Below are 23,322 nucleotides of genomic sequence, written 5' to 3'. Positions count from 1 at the left end.
TATTTAAATTGTTTTTGTTACTAAGAAATTTCGAGAGGTGTATCGTTTTTTGACCCATAGTCACCCCCACTGACGGTACTTAAAAATGGTACTTTTCGAAACCAGAGCTGAAAAGTTCAACTTTTCAGCCCCCTGGTATTGAAAAGAATTAATTTTCCATTCTGTGAGTTTTGGTAGAAAAAAGTAGGCCGTTTCGTCACTCGAGAGTGACTGGAAAAGTAAGTAGTTTCACGACGGAATTGCAAAATAGTAGTTTATGCAACAAGTTGCAAAAAGAGGATTTTTTCAGCACGAGCCGTACATTTATCCAACGAGGTTCACCGAGTTGGATAAATACGAAGAGTGCTGAAAAAATCAAGTTTTGCAACGAGTTCCATACAACATTTTTTGCAATTCCGAAAAACACCCATTGAGTGAAATTTTAAGTTAAATTTTCATGTATTTTGTCAATAAATTGTTTAAATCAAAAAAATGTTGAAAAGTGTTACTTTTCCAAACAAGTGCTGAAAAGTTCAACTTTTCAGCACCCATTTCAGTGCTGAAAAGTAGAACTTTTCAGCATTTATTTTGAAAAGTGTTGCTATTCGATTCTGTTATTTTTGGTACAGAAAAGTAGGCTATTTCGTCGTTCAAGAATGACAGGAAAAGTAAGTAGTTTCACGATGGAATTGCAAAAAAATTAATTATGGTCATGAAAAGTCCAATTAAAAACGGCAGTTTTAAAGAATAAACTTCTTTTCCAGAAAAGTGCTAAGTAATAACTACCACTTTGCCCAAAACATGAAATCAATAAGAAAATTCATTCTCAAGGTGAGATCCCAAATTAGATTTGGGAGTTGTTTTCACGACATGTTTTCTAAAATTAATTTTGGCGGAAAAATAGTCATTGCTACATCCACAAAAGACTTTATGGAAATTTTCTAAGTTTTCCAATGCTTCAAAGAGCAAAATATTTCACCGATAAAATGCTGAGATATAATTTTTTTAGTGTTTTGTTTATAATTCCTCCATTAATTATTGGAAACTTTCTATGAACAGATCAGAAAACTTGTAGAATGATCTATTTTATATGTCAATTACTCATCAAAATGTGCAAAATAAGACAAGAAACAACCTTGTAGAATGCAAATCACTTAACTTTTAGAAAATTCAGTAATAACTGGGTTTTTGAATATTTGGATTTTTTTTAGAAAATAAAATAATAATACCTTGTTAGAACATCATTTTGATACGAACAATTAAATTATTACAAAATTTTAGTAGGGGAGAGTGGAGAAACTTGATCCCTGGGGACACTTGATCCCTGTATCTCGTCAGCATATGGGTAAACCAATTAGCTTTGTTCTAGAAAGTTGTGCGAAATTGACTAAAACTCATTGTAGAAAACAAAGAAAAAATTTAAAAATGTTTAGATTGAGTTACACACATTTTTCTAGAACGAGCTGCAAAAAACTTCCAAGAGATCTTTTTTCTTTGTTTTGACAAGTATATAAAACACTCAAAAATTATTCAAAATAATATGTTTTATACATGAATTGTTTGATAAACATATCAACTCTAAAACCCTTACGCATTTGACGTTAAATTTATCGTCATACTATTTTTACAATCAATTGTTTAAAAAAGTGCGTTTAGGGAGACTTGATCCCTGCATTTTTACAGTCACTCGAATCAGCCTCAATTTGCATGCTAGACTTGTTATATTTTGAACACAAACGTACAGGTTTAATGTGAAATTGCTGTAACTTGTAGAAAATTAAAAGTTTGGATGAATAAGAAACATTTTGCTTAAGATTTCTTCAAAATGTTGAAAGGGGGATCAAATTACCCCCAACATTTTGAAAATGCTGGTTTAAAATATTTTTTAAAACGCTTAGCATGATTCGAAGAGTTTATCTGATGAAATACCCTTATCAGCCAAACATAGTTGAATGTTTAAGCTTTCAATTCATGCAAAAAGTTCATAGTTTTGTGAGAAATTGACAGAGTTATGTACGATACAAAAAAAGGAGATCAAGTCTCCCCACTCTCCCCTATAACAAATGATGTTTCTGCTTTCAATGAAAAAATATCATATTCCCTTATCCATCTACAACCCAACCCCGCCTCTAGATGGGCTTCGATCTAAAAAATCGCCAAAAATCAATTTTCCACCAATTTTTGTTCTTTAAAAAGCATTGGAAATAAGAAATAAATTTAATATTTGAAAGTTTGACTTGTTTTATGGGACTGTGCCTATGTTTTTGAAAATGTAATTTTTTTAAGGGTCATCTCTGTCTGCTTTTTTTTACCATTTCCTATATTTGAAGTAAAAAGAAGCATGCAGCATTTTCAATAGTTGCCATCTATATTTAAAAATGTGAAAACAAGCAAAAAATAGAAAAAAATGACTGTAAAAACATGAAAAAAATTAGAAAGGCAAAATGTAATGAAAGGAGGTAGCAGAATAGGTCAAATACTACAAAAAAAATAAACAAAAACTAAACAAGATAAATGCAAATTAAAATACTAAAAAAAAAAACAAGAAAAACATAAAACAAGAGAAGTAAAGTTTTTCGTAGAACTTAAGTTGCTCAAAAAGAATCCTAAACAGGGGAAAAATAAAATTTTCGAAAAATAAATTTGGGTAGGCGAACCAGCGTTAATAAAAACAACTATCTAACTAACTATGATTGCATTAACTAGGTAAATGGATACAAAACATGTTTTATAATCGAAATTAAACTACCAACTACTGTTGCTTCAAAAGTCATGTCGTGCGCTATTATGTAATAATAATGCATGTAATTATTTTCAAATAAAGTGAAAAAATACCAATAACAAATTAAGAAAAATGTTGAATCAACAACCATTCTAGCATGCAAGATTGATGTTAGATACAAAAATTAAAAGATTAAAAGAATGAATTCCATTATAATAAATCCAATTTAAATAATCTCACTTCTATTAAAAATACTATCCTACACTTCAAAACTCACACCTCGAACCACTTCTCCCCATCATTGCCTCAGCCCCGGGAACAACACTTTAGCGCTGCTGATTGAAATCGATTGCCGCGATTGCCGATTTAGTAACTAATTATTTGGGAGATAAATTACCGCTCGGAACATTCATCGCATCGCGGGCAAGTGCCACAAAAGACTGCAAAGATCTGCTGACACCTGAATGAATTGATTCGCACAGCTAGAGGTGTGATTCGAACGGTCGGTGCCGTTCGGGTGATTTATGGGTTGGGGTTCACCTAGCAGTGTGGTGGGAGATTTGCTTAGTTTGTTTTTAGTTTTTTTTTAAAGATTTGTTTGTTTGTTTGAATCCAATTAAAACAGTATTAAATGCCAGTTTGAACTACTTTGGAAGTTACAGTCTACAATGCTGATCAAAATGGTTTAAAATAGTCTCCTGACAGCAATCACAGCTCCCATGTAGCTGGGAAGAAACATCTGTTATTCCCGGGGAGCGAGTCCTTGGAGTGCAGTTAGCCTCAGGAAGAAGTCCACATTCGGAATTACCCTCCAGAGGAGGTCAGCCAGGGAGACCCCCTGCGGAGACACCACACCATGATTGAGTGTCTGTCCCACCACTAAGCACACCGTTTTGGATCATGTTTATTGATTACCTTCCGAACGGTCAGTCTCCAATGTCACCCCCGAGGAGAGTGATGCTGACGGAGCAGACCAGCCAGTCATGATTTATCGGTTGATTGCAGCAATGATTTCATCTCGTCGTCGTCGTCGACTGATGGTTCAGCAGACCCCCAGGAGTCTGGTACGCCACCTTCCCTTAACTATATCGACAAATGGCCACCCTGGGACAAATTTAGTCGGGCACTTTGACGTGTCAACGGTGCTTTCCTCCTTAAGAGGGGGGTTGAGTGGAAGGTCGCTAAGGGCCATAATACGGTTGTGATTGCGTAATTAGATGATAGTTTGAAGTGCAGCTCTGCGGCGAAATGCAGTCAAGTCAGTCAAAGTCAGCGGAGGGATTTAAGGGGATTGGACAGAGCTGTAGCAGGTGTTTTTAAGTGTTTCCTGTTGCTCGAAAAAAATGTGCTCCTGAGACCATTCCTCATTCCATGATTATACCTTGGAGAATTTCCCTTATCCGCTTAAAAAAGAGAAGCGTCGACAATGATGTTGAAGATATTCGACCTCGAGGATCTCACCTCTTAAACTCAATCGTCCCTCCCAATATCAAAAACCTCCTAGAACCCCTCGTGACACCCCTGGCCGACGAGGGAAAACTGTTTGACCAAGTTATTAGCGGCATGCTGCCGGCTCGCGTTTCAAGAGAGTGTCAGCCAGGAGGACAATCCAGCTCCTCCTGCTCTCCCTCGTGTAGAACAAGTTTGCTAAGCGTCGCGACGCGCGGATGACTTGTTCGAACAACACCGCGCGAGTGTCCTTCCGGCGGCGTCCTGTCTGCGATGATGAGATTTAATCGATTTTTATCACCCTCGCAACCAACCAACCCCAGTTAGGGCTGGGCAATAAATTCCCGTCACGTAATTTTGAAACGTAGCCAATTTAATTAATGCGATTAATTTTATCGGAAATGGCGTCGGTGAAGTAAACTGTTTCGAAATTAACCTTCACTGCTGCGCTTGATTGGACCGTCCCATTACACGAGCCATTTGCTATGCAAATCGCACAGGAACAGGTGAAAAAATACCCACAAATGCATCACTTTGGAGTTGTTTTTGCCACAATTGGACCGGACATCGCAATATTACCGGAAAGAGCAGTAAGGAAGAGAAGTCCTGGTTAACATCATAATCGGTCATTATCGGCATCATTATCGTTAAACTGCTAATTTAAAGTGGGCAAATTTTGTGCTCCATTTAGCACTGTCGTTAACCTAGGAGGCAAGTTATTTATGATTTCTTTAATTTAGAACAATCAACTGCATTTTCAAGCAATCTGTTAAAAATGGACAGTTACAAAAGCAATGAACCAGTTGTGGTTGTTTCAAATATCAACAAAGCATGATAGGGCATTTTGCTGTGCTGTTCAAAAAAAAAACGCTCTAAATAACATGAAAATTAATTAGAATCAACTAAATAAATTAGCTGTAATTCTCACAACAAATCATACAACATTTATGCAAAATGTCTTATTTTTGTATACTGATTGAGATAAGTCAAATTAAAAATATTGAAACGATAATAATTTGGCGATTTTTTTTTGAATATTTTAAAACGATCTCATTTTAATAATGATTCAAATTTTTTAGCCAAAAAAAATTAAAATATAATATCCCATTAAAAAAAATTGCTTGTATAGCTCTTAAAATTTGATTGGGACACTTTATTTTATAATTTGCAAAAAGAAAATAATTTTGAACCTACGAAGAACGCTTAAGTTACACTCGTTGTTAATTTTGAACATTCGATTTATAGTTTGGCAACTTTTGTCAGATTTTTTAAGCTGTCGCTCACCTCTTCACCTGTTTAAAGTTTATTCGGACTTAAAAAAACTACTTTTTAAAATAAACTTGATTAAAAGGGGAATATAGTTACTTGATCACGAGACACACTATTGAGTTGAAATCAAATAAAAAAAAAATCGGATTTAAACAAATGTTTTTAGAATTATTCTCATTAAAAATCCCCAAGAGATATTTTTCTTTGTTTTGATAATATTTTCAGCATATTATTTCTATGCATGAATTGTTTGGTAAACTAATCAACATCAAAGCATTTAACTAATCAACATCAAAGCATTTACATACTGCAGTTTGATCCATTTTTAATTTATTTTTTTTAACAAAAACTATCGCTTTTTTCTAAACATGGTTAACATGAATATTTCTAGCTTAAGGATATTTTACAAACAAAGCTACTTTATTTTCCAACACAACCATATAGGTTTCACGTGTATGCTTTAGCTTACTCATGAACAAAAATTTGGGTGGTAAAGGGAGATGAAGTCACCCTTATAATGTTATAACATTTCGAAAATTTTTCTAACAAAATTATATCTTCTATATATATAAAAAATTTCGACGGTTTTGTTCGAACGCGAATCAGTTATATACGGAGCGTCGGATCGAGGTGCTCTTTGTTGCGTTGGGTTCGTATAAGTTCAAGGAAGGTACTTACGGCAAAAAGTGACAACTTTGGCCACTCTGGAACCGATTTCGGAAAATCTGCGAATTGTATGGGAAAAGTTACGTAAAATCAAATGTCGATCACAGGAGGCTGAATAAGCAAAAAAAAACATAACACGTCAACAAACGTAAAAAAGACAAGACGAAGTTTGTCGGGTTTAGCTTGTGTTGAATAAATGAAGTCAAAGACTCCAGATTTAAAAAAAGAATAAGAATATCATGACATAACACTTGCCTGCATCATGTAATAAACTCATCACCAACCAACTACTCACTCATCGCTCATAAGTGAATCATCCACCCTCTTGTGAACTAATTGGGTAATCATTGTAACAAACATTGTAAACAACAGTCGTAATTAGTGCAATCGTGATCATATCTGTAATAATTGCTCCTTCGTTCCCATAATAAGATCCTCATGTGAGCAATTTTTAATTTAACTTTTTTATTGAATTCCTCCTATCGAACTATTTTTAGTACGTATTTTACCCCACCTCTCCCCCCTCAACACGCTCTTCAATCCCATCCCAAGATGACGCTTGTAAAATCACACCAAACTAGTGGCGGCAGTCTCCCTGCTGATTGTGGGAAAAATAGTGGCCCTCTGAATAAAAACCCGCGCATTAATTACACGACACGCCAAGCACACCTGCGACTGTGTGTTCATAAGTGCAGGTTTCAACCCGGCGTTCACGGAGTTCTTCCCAAGGAACAGCGATTTAGATTCGATAGGTGTGAATCACACACGTGTGCGGCGATGGTGGAGGCTTCAGACCAAGTTCTATTTGGTAGGGAGGAGTAGCAAGAGATGGAAATCACTTCCCATTAGGGTGGTTCAGAACCGTTCAGAACGTTCGCAAAGTGCTTTTACATCAAAGAATCACCCTATTCGAAAAACCATTCGAACACAGATGGGGGTTGGGGGTGGTTCCCGTGAAGTTAGTCAAAGGCTCACACGCTCAGGCACACAATCTATACTGCCATTAAGGAGATTGTCGATGGTATCAATCAAAGTGTGATTACCCGCTATTATCTTTTGGTCCCGGAGTGCCGGTTGGATCTCGATGACGAGCGGCCACCGTTTGGCTTCTTCAGGATTGGATTTCCAGCCGGACCCAACTCTATTAGCGGAGACACTTTGGCTTGGAGGATCGTCCAGGAGTGGATAGAAGAGTTTGCTGGGAAGTTATTTGCCATAGTTATGGACACCGTCGACGGTGGCGATGGCGCGATGATGGTTATGGAAATTGGTCTCGCTGTATCGAACAGTGTGTTTCAGGATTTAATTGATACGCTCGGTTGAGTGGATGGCAGAGAAGTGCTTAGAATATCGATTTCGACGGAAAGATATCGGAACATACATGATGAGCGGGATTAGCACTGGATTGGGTGCTTGTTTATTGATTTTAATGCATATTTTACACCGGGGAATATTTTATCTGATGGGAATTACAAGCGTGTCAAAACAGCGATTGTTATGCAAATGAACAGTGTTGTTACACAAGTGCATGTCATTTTGTTTCAGATTGTCATATGTATCAACAACATTTATTTTAGTTCCATAGTTAGACCACAATAACATTATGCTATATCATTATATTTGTTTGTAAGTATCTCAAATTAATCGTAAGATTTTAATTTTTATACGAAAATAAGGTAGATGTCCCTATTTTGGGTCTACTAAACAAAGCGCACTTTTAATTTGATGTTATCGTAAAAGCAGTCTAGTTCATTTTAAAATTATTAGGTAGGCTTTTTAATGTTAAAGCACTAAAATTATCAATTTGTTTTATGAATATACCATATATCGCTGTATAAGGCCGAAAAACTACGCATTGTTTGCACTTATTTTGGGTCTATTGTTCCTAGGATCGGACCTTCAATGTGCCTATTATCGACCTTCTGATTGGTTTAGACCTTTGGTTTAGACGTTTGGAATAATAATGCAGTACAGACTCCATAATCCGAAGGCCTTGGAAAAAAATTCACTTCGGATAATCGTATCGAGCTCAAGTTAGGCACCTAAACTACTCTAAAGTGATGTAGAATTTTTAGATTTAAGATGGCGATGATTTTTTTCATCATCGCCATCTTAAATCTAAAAATTCTACATCACTTTAGAGTAGTTTAGGTGCCTAACTTGAGCTCGATACGATTATCAGAATATTCGATTATTCGAAGTGAAATTTTTTCCAAGGCCTTCGGATCGATTATTTTGTTCATGATTCGCTTTGACTTGACTTCTGAAGTCCCAAACAAACCTTTGCATAATCAAACTTTGGATAATTGAGTCTGGACTACTGTACTAAAATTTTCACAAATACCGTATTAGGCTGGTACAAATTTTATTTATAGTTTTTGGCAATCCCCCCCCCCCCCCTCCAAAGTCGGTGTGAAAAATCAGGGGGCAAAAAAAATGTTTTCAAAAGACTTCAAAATTTCAATGGAAATTTAAGTGCAATCAGATAAAACTGATTTAAAATGTTTAAAATCATTTTTAGCATGTTTGGGTTGATTTAAACATCCTTTGAATTTTTGAAAATTTTCGATGTTTAGTATCGCAAAAAGTTTTTTTTCGCTATTTTTTTTTTGTTTTCGTCAAATCTTACTTTTTTTGAAAACTAATGATTGCAAAACAACTGAACTAGTGTAAAATGCATTTTAAAACACTTTTTGCATTCAAATGTTGAGACTATGGCTTGTTATTTCAATTTTTATTTTTTTTTTAATTTTTTTGCCCCTCCCCCCTCGACTCCGGCCAGTGCCGAGGGACAAATACAAATTTGAGCAAAAATATTTGCAAGTCTCAAACAGTGCAAATGCATACAAAATTTCTAAAAGTTTTATACTCAAATTGCAAATGATAAAAATTTATGTATTTTCAATAATACGATGTTTTGAGAATTTTTTAGTATTTATCAAAAACAAAAAAAAATATTAAAAATGCATACACAAATTAATAGCATTGCTACTCATTAAAATGTTAGTATTTTCAAAAAATACTGTATTTTGTGAAAAAAATCAGAATTTAATTAAAAAAAATTAAAAAAAGAAATGCAAACAAAATTTCGAATCTTTTGATTTGCGTTTTTAATTTAAAATACGGTATTTTGTGAAAAAAATAATAATATTTAATTCCAAAAAGTTTGAAACAGTACAAATGCATACAATTTTTTTTAAAGTTTGATGCTCATATTGCAAATTATGACAATTGTAGTATTTTCAAAAGAAGTATATTTTGTGAAAATATGAGTAATTAATACCAAAAAGTATAATCATTGAAAATGAATCAAAATTTTTGAATCGTTTGATACCCATATTGCAAATAATGATAATTTGAGTATTTTTTGAAAAAAATACGGTATTTTGTGAAAAAAAACAGAATTTAATTTCAAGAAGTATGAAACTGTGAAAATGCAAAACTAAATTTCTAATCTTTTGATAAACGTATTGCATATTATAAAAATTTTGTAATAATCTTGGTATTTAATTACAGAAAAGTTAAGAACTGTGGAAATACATAAAAAAATACAAATCGTTGAGCCAAATCCCATATTGCAATTTATAAAAATTTGAGCATTTAAAAAATATGGTATCTTGTGAAAATTTTAGTATTTCATTCCCAAAAGTTTAGAACAGGGAAAATAAATGCAAAATTTCGAATTGTTTGATTCCCATAATGCAAATTTGAGCATTTTCATAAAATGCTGTATTTTGTGAAAAATTTATTGTTTTATTTTTAAAACTTAAATTTTGAATCGTTTAATACCCATAATGCAAATTATGAATATGAGTATTTTTTAATTATGGTATTTTGTGAAAAATTTTGAGTACATAGAAATGTCATCATATAGCAATTCCAGCCCAAAACAGGATTTTTTTAGGTACTTTTTTCTCGACCCTCTCCGATTCCAATGAAACTTTGTAACCATGTTATCCTAGGCATATATAAGCCATTTTTGTGTATATGGAGCCAGTTACACTCGATAATGACATTTGAGAAGGGCGTAAGTGTTTTAAATATTTTTGTATTTCGTAATTTAAATATTGCTGTATCTCGAAGCCGTTGCATCGTATCAAAAAGTGGTCAAAGACAAACTTGTAGGAAATTTGACGGGCTTTCCGAAAAAAATACACTGAAAGAAAAAAACACTCCACTTTTATGAGATTTTTTGATTTTTAAGTTTAAAAGTCAAATTTGATGGTGAGCCCACGATTTTTTTTCGTTCAAATTTTTTGTGAAAATAGCCTAAGATGTTACAAAAAGACTCACAAAAAATGCAGGATGGAGCAACTCACCTAAAAAAATACAAAAATCATTTACTGAAACTGTTTTTTTGAAAAGTGCTCTAAACGTCAAAATTTTCAAAAACCGAATACGGGAATCGATTTTCCAGACAATTTTACATAAAAGTCTCCATATTGACCATTGTCCTAAGTCCAATCCTTGTGAAGTTACAGCGGTTTTAAAAATAAAAATGTTGAAAAAATAGGGTTTTTGATGGTTTTTGGCAATTTCTATAAGACAGACTTGATTTTTCAGTCTCGAAAATATTTTTACCGGAAAGCTCGTCCAATTTCCCATAAGTTTGTCTTTGACCACATTTCAATTGGATGTATGGGCTTACAGATATAAGCTAATTACATTGCTCATAACTGAAAACATAATATTTTTTCAGTGTAGTATAGTAACCTGGATAGTAAATTAGCTTATATCTGTAAGCCCATACATCCAATTGAAATGTGGTCAAAGACAAACTTATGGGAAATTGGACGAGCTTTCCGGTAAAAATATTTTCGAGACTGAAAAATCAAGTCTGTCATATAAAAATTGCCAAAAACCATCAAAAAACCTATTTTTCAACATTTTTATTTTTAAAACCGCTGTAACTTCACAAGGATTGGACTTAGGACAATGGTCAATATGGAGACTTTTATGTAAAATTGTCTGGAAAATCGATTCCCGTATTTGGTTTTTGAAAATTTTAACGTTTAGAGCACTTTTCAAAAAAACAGTTTCAGTAAATGATTTTTGTATTTTTTTAGGTGAGTTGCTCCATCCTGCATTTTTTGTGAGTCTTTTTGTAACATCTTAGGCTATTTTCACAAAAAATTTGAACGAAAAAAAATCGTGAGCTCACCTTCAAATTTGACTTTTAAACTTAAAAATCAAAAAATCTCATAAAAGTGGAGTGTTTTTTTTCTTTCAGTGTATTTTTTTCGGAAAGCCCGTCAAATTTCCTACAAGTTTGTCTTTGACCACTTTTTGATACGATGCAACGGCTTCGAGATACAGCAATATATAAATTACGAAATACAAAAATATTTAAACACTTACGCCCTTCTCAAATGTCATTATCGAGTTTAACTGGCTCCATATACACAAAAATGGCTTATATATGCCTAGGATAACATGGTTACAAAGTTTCATTGAAATCGGAGAGGGTCGGGTACAACTGATTCCCTATTTGACATGGAATTGCTCCATAGTAAAAGTATTAAACCTTTAACAGGATTTGGCTTTAAATAATTAACGTCAATAATTATCGTAAATAAGTGTATTGTCGATAGACTTATTTACGAAATACTAATCGTATTTCCGTATTTTATTTTAGACATAAATCTTGATAAACAAGCATTTTTCATAATTTTTTTGAAATTTTGAAAACTCATGTCTAAAATAAAAAATCTGGCACATTATTAAGCTACAAATTTTTGTTTTGAAAGGTTTAGTATTCTTTTGTTTACATTTATTGTTATGATTTATAATGATTAAAGTTGCATTTCATTGAAATTAAATACCTATTTAATTTTACAGGTTGTCGAATTGTTACAATTTACGAATAAACATTGTCTTACAAATTTTAAAAATTACCTCATTTATAAAAAAATGCACAGATAAAAAAACTGAGTAATTTAATTGCTTGTCAAAGGTCTGGTTGTGAAATATTGGCTCATTTTGGTGTTTAGTTATGAGTACTACTCTGCAACGGCCTGATAGCCATGTTGGCTCAGGCGCATTCCTCTACGCGTGGCCTGGATTGTCAACTACAGGCTCAAAAAATAAATGGCAGAAAAATTGTTTTGACTTTTTTTATTGCATTTGAATTTCAATTTAAAAGCTATCAATTAAATAGGTCTGCTGTTTTAACTTTTAACATAAATTTTGAAAGTTTTTTCAAATCATACTTAAGTCAATGACATTTTAAATGAATAAAATAACTATTTTTAAATCATTGAAAACGTTGAGATCTCCATTTAAACGTTTTGGGTTTTTTTTAATGCCAATATTATCAACAACCAAGATCCACTCAACCCCACTTGTCCCACCCCCGGGTCAACAGCAATTCCAACCTGTCGCACGCGTCCCTCATCGGCATATCGATTAAAACCGCCCAACCGGTAATAACGATAATAGGAGGCCGGCTCGTTGACACCCGTGGGAACTTTTTTCGCAATGTAAACAACTAGTTCCGTGCCAACCAGTCGTTGAATAATGCAGATTAATTCCATTCCAAGTCATGATTCTCAACTCTCAATTCTCAATCCACGTGGTGGTGTAACAAGATGAGTCAAGACGAAACCTTCGACCGCACCCAATTTGTCTCGACATGTCTTCCTAGACATCTCAACTGAGCCGTTAATTGGTTCAAGAGTGCGTAACCCCCTCGAGTGCCTCTTACAGCATCCGCTGAAGAACTCTCACGTTAATCACCAACTTATCCGAGCAGAACAACACCAAAGACAGTCTGTTTATGTGACAACACTCGAAACACGCAGTCGAAATTGGGCTTCAAAAGACGTTTTCCAAAGGAAGGAAGTTGTAGTAGGTAGTTGTAGCAGTTCCACTTACGCGACTATCCGAAAGATGCTTCACAGAACAACGTCGTGCTTTCTTCTTCACTTTTTATTGCTGTTCAGCTCACAGTCTTTTTCTTTGTGTCACTTAGTTGTCACAAGTTCACTTTAGACGTTGCACTTAAGTACAGTTCCGCCCCGGGATAGTAAGTCACCGCCACAAACTCGAACCACCCAGTAGTAGCGCAAACAGAAAAGTGTTTTTAATTCCGACGCAGTGTTATACGATGTTATCCGAAGATCGTCCAGTTGCAAACTGAGCGCCAACGGCGACCGATGAGGTGTAGATATAGAGACGGAACGGATCGGATGGACGGTACAGGCAAATTAACTACTGCTGGAGAGGCGCGATATCGCAATGTGTGATGTTTGACGGAGATTCGATTGAGAATCGTTGAGTTCTGGAGGTGTCTCCGCTTGAAGGGATGGAGGCGAATGATATTACAGGTTATAACACTGAAAAATCATCTTAATTTGATAATTTTAACATTTTTCTTCAGGCTCTTGAGGCAAATCTTTTGATGTTTTATTGAAAGAAATTGTTGGGTGCATTCATTTGATTATTTTTATATGAGAAACGCCTAATCAATCAGTGCTGCTTGGCTCCTGTCATTTTTGTTGATGTAAAAATCAAACAGGAGGGTGTTCAGGGAACATCAGACTTCATGCAACCACTCCACAAAGCTCGTCTGAAAGCGCAAATTTTCACTGACTTTGATGCAAGGTGTTTAAAAAAATAAATATCTTTAAAAATAGATGATTCATGAATTTCAAGAATGTTGGATGCATTATCAGCTTTTCTTATTGCCTTTTTAAACAGAAGTGATACTTTCAACATTTTAAATAAACTGAACTTTGGAGCCACAGATCCCTAATGCCAAAAATTCTTTAATTAACTTTAACTGTTTTCATTTTTTTCGATCAGACTGCTCACCAAATCCCAAATTATTAACTTAACATATTTAGGCAATTTCTGCAGCATTGAACTTGTAATAATTCAATTAGCGATTTTGAAACTTTTTACTACAAATTGGAAAAAGCAATAACAGAGCATATTAACAATCTTTTATGCTTTTTGCCTTTCTTACAAAAGAAAGGTTTTAGGTTTGCTTTTGGAATAACGCTTTTTTCAGAAATCTAAAAAAAATCGTGCACGGCGAGGATTCGTCCCAGGAAAAAACCCTATTACTAAATTGAAGGTTTAGATGCGCTCTTTCGATTGAATTTTGGCCCGAAACCCGGAACTCAAAGTCTGATTTTTGAGAGCTCTTTTTCTGAAATACATGAGCGATGTCTGTATCCGCTCTTAAAAATTTGTGTCTTCCATCACTGGAAAACCGCTCGTAAAACCCACCATTTTTATAAATCAGATCTGTAGCCGTGAGGTCGGAGACGAACATTTTATTTTGCGATTCACAATTTTCGACCGGTAAATGTAGTCAAAGCCATTTTTAGAGGTATTTTTTTGACTATTTTACAGATAACACTATCAAATCAAACGAATTCAGTTTCAAACAAAAAGCCATTCGAAAACATGCGCCATAAACTGATTGGGCCCAAAATTTGAAGCTTTTCAAAAATGTATTTCCAGATATATAGCCATTTTAGTGTTTTTCGTCTTATTTTTATTCATTTTTTCCTATTAAATTTTTGGATTTATACAAAATCATATACTGAACATCAAATTCGAAGTCCCGGCTCGTTCTCGCTCGAAAGCTCGACAAGTCGTCAAGTCGAAGCTTCAACGCCAGCGCTTTTACGCTTGCGCGTTTTACGCTGCGCGTGAAAGTGTTCTTTCTGGCTTCTCATAATAGATCGACAAAGTGCAATAGCGATACATATTTTTTAAGTTAATCATAGACTAACAATAAAGACTGAGTACCCTTTATTTTTTTTCTAATAATTTCAATCCAATATGTTTTTCTTAATTAAATTTAAATATCTTGCGACAAATAATGTACCTCTGAAATTAAAAAAAAACATTGCATTTGAGGTTTAGCCTAAAAAGATTCGAAGCTTTAGGTAAAATTCTCACTGAGTGGTATCATTATGTTTCTGAAAAATTAATTACACCAATATATTTCTCGGAGTTTCATCATTTTGTAAGAAAGGCTCTATTTCACCTCTTATGATATTAAATCGGGTTTTTTGTAAAAAGCTAAAATTTTCACAAAAAACCATACTTTAAAAAAAAAATGCAGTATGGGTATCAAACGAAGCGAATTTTTGTTTGCTTTTTTACATTAAAAGAGTTTTTGGAAAACACTCATTTTTAACAAAATACAGTTTTTTTTTCGAAGGTACTGAAACTTTCATAATTTCCAAAATGGGTATCAAACGAAGCAACATTTGATATGCTTTTTCACTTTTTCTTAGTTTTTTTTTTAAATACGAGATTTGTAATATGGGTATCAAACGAAGCGAAATATTTTATGATTTTTCAGTTTGTTTAAGTTTTTTTTTTGTTAAATGCAAAAAAAAATCACAAACAACCGTTTTTTCTAAAATAAAAAAAAAATCACAAATTGCTGTATGAGTACCAAACGAAGCGAAATTTTATTTGCTTTTCGATTTCATTAGATTTTTTATTTGTAAAATACAAAGAAAAAAATAGAAAATTCTTTTTTTTCGAAGATAATATTTTTCTATTTTTTATTTGAAATATTGGTATCAAACGACGCAAAATTATGTAAGAAGCAAACACAATTTGAATGTATGTATGAAGCATGCAAATTTCGCTTCGTGAAAATTTTATTAATTTAGTATTTTCAAAAAAATACGGTGATTTGTGATTTTTTTTTGTATTTTCCAAAAAAAATCTAATGAATTGAAATAGCATACAAAATTTTAATTCATTTTTCAAAATAAGAGTACTTTTGAAAAAATACGGAACTTTGTGAAAATTTTAGTATTTTCCAAAAAAAAACTCTAATAAAATAAAAAAACATACAAAATTTTGCTCTGTTTGATACCCATATTGCATATTTTGAAAATTGAGTATATTCGAAAAAATACGGTGATTTGTGAAAATTATAGAATTTTCCAAAAAAATCAAATAAATTGAAAAAACTTACCAAATTTCAATTCATTTCATACCAATATTGCAAATTTAAAAAATTTGGGTATTGTCGAAAATACGGTATTTTTTGAAAATTTTAGTATTTTACAAAAATACTTTGATAAAGTGACAAAAACATACAAAACTTCGAAAATTGCAAAATATGAAAATTTGTTTAGGCTGGTATAAATATTTTTAAGAGTTTTTGTCACCCCCCCCCCCCTTCAAAATTGGCCCGAAAAATCAGGGGGCAAAAAAAATATTTTTACAATAAGCTTCAAAATTTCAATGAAAATTCAAGTGCAACCAGCTGAAATCAAATTAAAATACATTCTTCTGCGTTTAAAATCATTTTTAGCATGTTTGGGTTTATTAAAAAATCTTAAGATTTTTTGAAAATTTTCGATGCAAATTCTTTTTTTTTTTGATACAATTTTTGTTTTTGTCGGATCTTAGATTTTTTGAAAACTAATGATTGCAAAACAACTGAACTAGTGTAAAATGCATTTTAAAACACTTTTTTCATTTAAATGTGAAGACTATGGCTTGTTATTTAAATTTTTATATGTTTTTATTTTTTTGGGCGCCCCCCCCCCCCCCCCCCCCCCCCCTTGACCTCGGCCAGGGCCGCATCGGCCTTACTTTCGAAAAAATACGTTATTTTGTGAACAATTTTTAATACATATTTGTACTTTGAAACTTATTACATTTTCAAAAAATATATTCTTTTTGAAAGTATTGAAGATTCAACATAATATTGTTGATTTAATCCATTTTTGAAAGATTTTAAAAATAAATTATCGTCCATTATCGGCGATAGAACTATCGAAATAGTGATAACGATAGATTATTATTTTATCAATTAACAACATTTGTCCAGACACCGTCAAAACGGCATACGACCTTTTCAAATGTTTGATTTTTTGGTTTTCAAACTATTTTTCCTAAAAAGCCATTTTATCACCTTTCATTTGTATCCAAGAGACCGGACCGCCTAACACAGCGTGGACAAACAAAAAATTGGGTCAAATAATTTAGCCCAGGCAATCCTCAGATTTTTTTTAATGCGATCCGAGCCTTTTTTCCATGCTGTCTTCATGGGGAATTGCTTATACAGCAGTCAATAGAATGGATAAGAAATGTGATCAGTATTCTTCAATATTTTGCATTTCGTGAAAGATGATTTCAGTTCAGATTTCAGTAGAATGTGCGAAATTTGCTTTAAAAGATATATATGTTTGATCAATGTTTGATAGTTTTTTCCTTTCATAATTTAAAAATGCATAACATTCTAGCATCATTTTGAATTGATATTTTTTTAAGATTTGTAAATTTTTCGATGAACAAATCTTTTCTAGGATAACTATGAAAAAAAAACGTAAAGATAACGAATGATATTTTTCTGATTTTTAGTTCTAAACTCAAATATGTTAACAATGCTACACTCTTAAAAATAATCACGCAGAAAACATTATTAGAAAAATATGGTTACTTGATAAAACCTTTGTTATTTTATTTGCTTCAAAATTTATTCTAATCGGCGTAATTTGATAAAAGCATCTCGAAGCGTTTGTTGTTTGACTTATTTTTTTCTCCTGCTGCCGATGGTTTTGCTGGTGGTGGTTATTTGTTTATTGTTGCTCCGTTTTGCTACGTAATTTTCGTGATTTTGTTTGAACGGTATTAGTGGCGTTTTTAGCAAATTTAAGCGAAACTGATAACTCATTGGGCACACAGTGCACAGCGTCAGAAATAATTGTGCTAATGCAATGACATGAGGTTGTGAGATTTTATTTTTGAGGGCAGAATTTGATACGGAGATCGCCAATTCTGACCGGAACTTTAATTTCACATGAATTATTAAAATTGTAAAAAAAGTGCAAAAAAAGTTAATAAAAACAATTAGGAAATAATAATAAATTAAATATCTCAATTCAACAAATTAAAATCAAATCAATCGAAACGTCATTGGATGCTAAACCGCGTGCCTTCTCCAATCACGCATGTAAATACGGTCGACCAGCATAAAGAGAACAAACAAAAAGCAAAGCAAAGTGCGCACGAGCTGAGTGAGCTGCTGGAGAGCCGCCGCCGCTTCTACTCACTGCTCACAGCCAGGCAGTGAAGTTGAAGTGACTAATTGTGATGCGGTCGGGCTCGCGTGGCGCGTTCGCGATCTATCATCGCACGACGAATGCAAAGCGCGATCGGAGCGTGGACGTGAACCGGTGCGCGGGCTGATGAGGTCACACTCACACATTGAAGTGGTTGCGCTTGATGCGATGATAGCACAATGAACAAATTAAAAAAAATGACTTCTCGAGTTTTTTTGATTAGGTCCTATAAACATATGAAAGACAATAGTTTATCGGTCCTTTTCAAAAAAAACTCTGGACTTTTTCTATGTTTTATATAAATTTAATATCAAATTATGTTGAATTTTTGTCAGGAGAAACGAATGTAATGAAAAATATCTAAAATTTTCACATTTTCAACTGTGTCCAAATTTACCAGCGGAATGTGACACGAAGCGGTAATAAAAGCTTACTGAAGTTGGCCTGAGTGCGAATGTTCGAGTGCGATATGAGAGTGAGACTAGGGGCCAATGAATATAGGTGAACGATTCGCACCGCCTCAGATATGGGTGTTCGATCGGCGGGCCAGCCAATGACAAGGTTTCCCTGGTTCAATGGCTCGGCTGGCTGGCTTGGCGAGAAATTGTTTTGTTTTGATTTGTTTGGTGAGGTGACATTTTTCCCTGCCCCAGTGAATCGTGCCATTGATTCGTTCGTTGGATATTTTTGTTTTTGTGAACGGGGAAATGAATGAAACATTGCTTCCGCATTGGAAAAGCACGTGCCAGTCAAGTTGAAGTTTTATTTATTTTTAAATATTCTAAATGCATTCAAATAAACCACAATTGATTATCAATGTTGAAATTTATTTTTTTGGTGAATTGAGAAATCTTCAAAAATATTTTTAAATATTCCAAAAACATCAACGCCATTGATCATATGTTTAAAAAAATCATTAAAAACAAAAAAAAAATGCCGTGTCTGATTTGTTAAAATTTATTCCACCTTAAATAATACATATTTTACATTATAAGTATTTATAACGACTATCGGATTATTTATTTATTTATTTTTTCATCGGATTTATGAATAATGAATTTACCAGATTTTTTTAATTATGTTTTCAAGAATTTATAAACAACATTTTATGATCAAGCTCTGAATTGAAGGGGCTGATGGTGCCATCAAAACAAGCAAGAATATAGATTTTCATTAAAAACGAACAACCCCCTCCTTTTGACATCACCACAAAGTCTCGTCTTTTTCGCAAAAAAAAAATGTTAAAACCCTCCACTTTCAAACTGCGATATCTCTGGAACTGCAGTCGGACAGAATCGAGCCAAGACCCATTTTAAGGAAAATTGGACGAGGAATCGATTGACGTAGTCAATTTTTCAATTTAGTTTCAGTGAATTTTGTGCAAATGATAAATTCTTGCCCAAATTGCACAATAAGAGTAAGTTTTGAAAAGTTTGCATAGGTTTTCCAATTTATTTTAGCTCCAGAGAAATCGAATGAAAATTGAGGTTTTTATATTTTTTACGATAAAGGCGAAATTTTGGAGTGGTGTCAAAAAGGAGGGCTCCGATTTGGACGAAAATCGATATTCTTGCTTGTTTTGATGGAATCAACAGCCCCACAAAATTAGAGCTTGATCGAATAATGTTGATTTCGAGTGCTGTGAACGTTTGACGTAGATGAACCGTGTAGATTTTTTTACTAATAAGTTTGATATGCAAAAAACAACATTTTAAAATATGAATCTCTGAACTTAAAAACGATTTGGCACTTAATGTTAAATTAATCGTACCACTATTTTTACAATCAATTAATTAAAAAAGCGCCTATAGGGATAGTAGATCCCGGAATTTTTACATCAACTTAAACCAATCTTAAATTTAATTGATTGGTTTAGTTTTTCGGACTTGGGATCTTTTAGCATAGTTTAAGATAACTTACTGCAGTTTGAATCATTTTATAAATGTTTTTTAATCACAAATTAAAACATGCTCAGTTTTGGTCGTATTATAAATTTGTTTTGAAATATTAAAAGTTTTTCGATTTTTTCATATTACGGTTGTTGCAATTTGAGCACAACCGTACAGGTTTTAAGTTATCTTGATGTAACTCACAGAAAATCAAAAAAAAAATGATGAAAAAAAAAACATGTTGCTTTAGATTTCATTTTCAAAATGAAGGTTAATGATGATGACTCAAAGAACTTTTTTGATCAAATACCTTTATAAGCCAATTAATGTTGCATGTTTAAGCTTTGAACTTCTGCAAAAAGGTAATAGTTTTGTGATAATTTGGAGAAAGCTTCGCGCGATACAAAATAAAAAAATGAACAAGCCTCCCACCCTACCCTTTGGATTTTTTTTGTCTTTTGTTTGTAGTTGGCAAACTCAAAAACCAAAACAGTGTCGAAAAGTATTTCTTTTCGATACAAGTGCTGAAAAGTTGAACTTTTAAATACACAAATAAGAGCCATAATGTTTGCTAAGCACTGTTTTATTGTTGATAATTAGGGTTAGTGAATTTTAACGTCTTCGTGGACAGTGTGAAATTCGTGAAATTTGAAGACTTCCGTGAAATCCCGCGAAATTTATCAATTTTCTCAAAACATTTTTTTTTGCAATTCCACTGTGAAACTGTCAACTTTTCCTGCCCTTCTGGAGAAACGAAACGGCCTACTTTTCCCTACCAAAAATAACAGAATGGAAAATTAATACCTTTCAATAACAGTGCTGAAAAGTTCTACTTTTCAGCACTGAAATGGATGCTGAAAAGTTGAACTTTTCAGCACAAGTATCGAAAAGTAACATTTTTCAATATTGTTTTGTTTTGAACGATGAATTTACTAAACAGATGAATGTTTGACATAAAATTCCATTAAACACAAGTTGCAAAAAGAAGATTTTTTCAGCACGAGTTGTACATTTATCCAATGGGGTTTACCGAGTTGGATAAATACGACGAGTGCTGATGAAATCAAGTTTTGCAACGAGTTGCTTACAACATTTTTTGCAATTCCGAAAAACGCTTATTTAATGGAATTTTATGTCAAACATTCATGTGTTTAGTAAATTCACCGTTCAAAACAAAAAATATTTAAAAATGTTACTTTTCAATTCAGTGCTGAAAAGTAGAACTTTTCGGCACTGGTATTGAAAGGTATTAATTTTCCTTTCTGTTAATTTTGGTAGGGAAAAGTAGGCCGTTTCGTTTCTCCAGAAGGACAGGAAAAGTTGACAGTTTTACAGCGGAACTGCAAAAACTACTATTTTAATAACAACACATTGAATATTTGATCCATAAAGACTTTTAAAGTAAATTTTATTAGTGATATTAACTATTTGAAGAATTGTTGGCAAAACTAAGATTAACATGAATTGATACAACGTTTACTGAGAAGTAAATGCTGCGAATACTTAAATGTCGTTAAAAAATATCAATCAAACAAAAACCAATTCTCGCAATCATAAAGTTATTTCAATGATGATATCATCAATCATTTGATATCAGTTGTTCTCATACCAACAATTAATAATTTGTTTTGTAATTTTTTTAAAAATTGCACAGGTTTTTTTTAAGTTGAATTAGTTTTTTTAGAAATTAATTTAAAGCAAACATTCATGTAAAAGTAAAATTCAGTAGAAAATAAGAAAGAAGAAATATCATATTATAATAGGAGGAGCAAACAATAAGAATAAAGATTGAAAAATTGAATTCCATCAGAGTAGAGAAAAATAGTGAGAAAATAGTTTGCTATTTAGAGCATCGATAATAGTTTATCAGTTTTTAAGAAACTAGCCAAATTTATTTACATTTTCATTTGCTGTTATAACAATTTGACTGTTATTTAATTCTAAGATATAATATTGAAAGAAATTAAAAGAGTCAGTTATTCAAGATTAAATGAATAGTTTTTTTTATATTTTTTCATTAGGAACATTAAATTTCCATATTTTTTTTGTCTGAGTTTTGTTTAATTTTCACGAAATTTGATCATTTGGGTGGATGGTTCCCGAGGAAGTAAAAAAAACAGTTTTTTTTGTTTACTGTTATGATTGCGAATAAATTTTTGAAGATTTTGTTACAGATTAAATAATTTTTGCCTATTGATTTTTAATTAAGTTTTTTAAAAGTGAGAAGAAAACTTTAAACACAGTTTTACAAGGAAAAATGACGCAGAAAAGTTATTTTAAATTTTTGTTACATCTTGCCTCGATATGAAATTCAATAAAATGTTAAATGATAAAATAATTGCTAATTAACGAAAACTGTTTCGCTTTATTAGCCGACCATTATAAAAGCAGTTCAATAAATGACAATATGCATGCTCTACATTTTGGTTTCAAAATATATATATGAAAAGCCAAGTGATTTTTTTTTAACTTAGGAAAAGTTTTTTTTTGTCAAGATTTTTATTAATTTTATTGAAAAAATATATAATAATACATGTAAAGTAGTTTCTGTAAGTTGAACATAAAATTTTCATAGTTATTTAAAAACAATGACGTTCCGCGAAATTTTCGTGAAATTTGGTGTTTTGAAATTAAGTTCCCGTAAAATTTGCTATCTTCTAGCGTGAAAAATCAGTAAGCCTATGGATAATGCAGACGGAAAAAAAATATTCTTGATTCGATTATCTGAAGTCACTTACAAACCTTCGGATAATCGAGGCTCTGGATAATCGAGTCTAGACTGAAGTCCTTTTTTTAAATTACATGTTTCAAGAAAAAAATTGCGGTAGAAAGTTAGTTTCAGAGATTTTCTAGAACAAATTTCATGATATATTTGAAAGTTTACATTCTATAGAAGCAGACTGCATCGCTTATTTAAAAATATTAAAAATGCAAATGTGAAATATACATTAGTTGTTTAAAAAATGGCTCTATCATAAGCGCAAATCTGACTCGAACACCTCTGGAAAGTCCGAACCCTCTTTCACCTTTTGTAGTTTTGAGGTGACAACAATTACACACCATTTCACCACCTTCAGTGTCTCGCAGCGAGAAAACCCCGCTCCAACAATGCGCAACCATGCCCAAGAGATTAGACCTTCTCTGTGCTGTATTATGCTCAAATATGGACAACACGGGGGTTCAACCTCCCGAAAAAAAACCTCCAGCAACAACCGTCGGAATTGTCATGTGTCTGGTCGAAGATTACCCAACAGAAGCTATGTTGGTCACCAAATTCCCACCAGACAAACAAACAAGG

General features: G+C 32.9%; 2 protein-coding genes across 4 annotated transcripts in view; one reads left to right on the top strand and one right to left on the bottom strand.

Annotated features, from left to right (window-relative positions):
* The window catches only part of LOC120423628 (protein yellow-like), a 564,570-nt gene that overhangs the window by 20,181 nt on the left and 521,067 nt on the right, over positions 1-23,322 (bottom strand). Inside the window, exon 1 of one of the 2 annotated variants that reach the window (XM_039587494.2) lies at positions 12,959-13,211. The exons of the other annotated variant lie outside the window; for it this stretch is intronic. The gene's annotated coding sequence lies outside the window, so the exon portion shown is untranslated. Of the gene's footprint in view, positions 1-12,958; positions 13,212-23,322 lie in introns of those variants that run through there. 2 annotated transcript variants of the gene reach the window in all.
* LOC120423630 (kin of IRRE-like protein 1) overlaps positions 1-23,322 on the top strand; it is a 366,108-nt gene that overhangs the window by 66,298 nt on the left and 276,488 nt on the right. The gene's annotated exons all lie outside the window — the stretch shown is intronic.

This window comes from Culex pipiens, chromosome 2 (genome assembly GCF_016801865.2).
Source record: "Culex pipiens pallens isolate TS chromosome 2, TS_CPP_V2, whole genome shotgun sequence".
Taxonomy (NCBI): Eukaryota; Metazoa; Arthropoda; class Insecta; order Diptera; family Culicidae; genus Culex; species Culex pipiens.
Note: the sequence above shows the minus strand (reverse complement) of the source record. Positions and strands in the feature narration are given on the sequence as shown.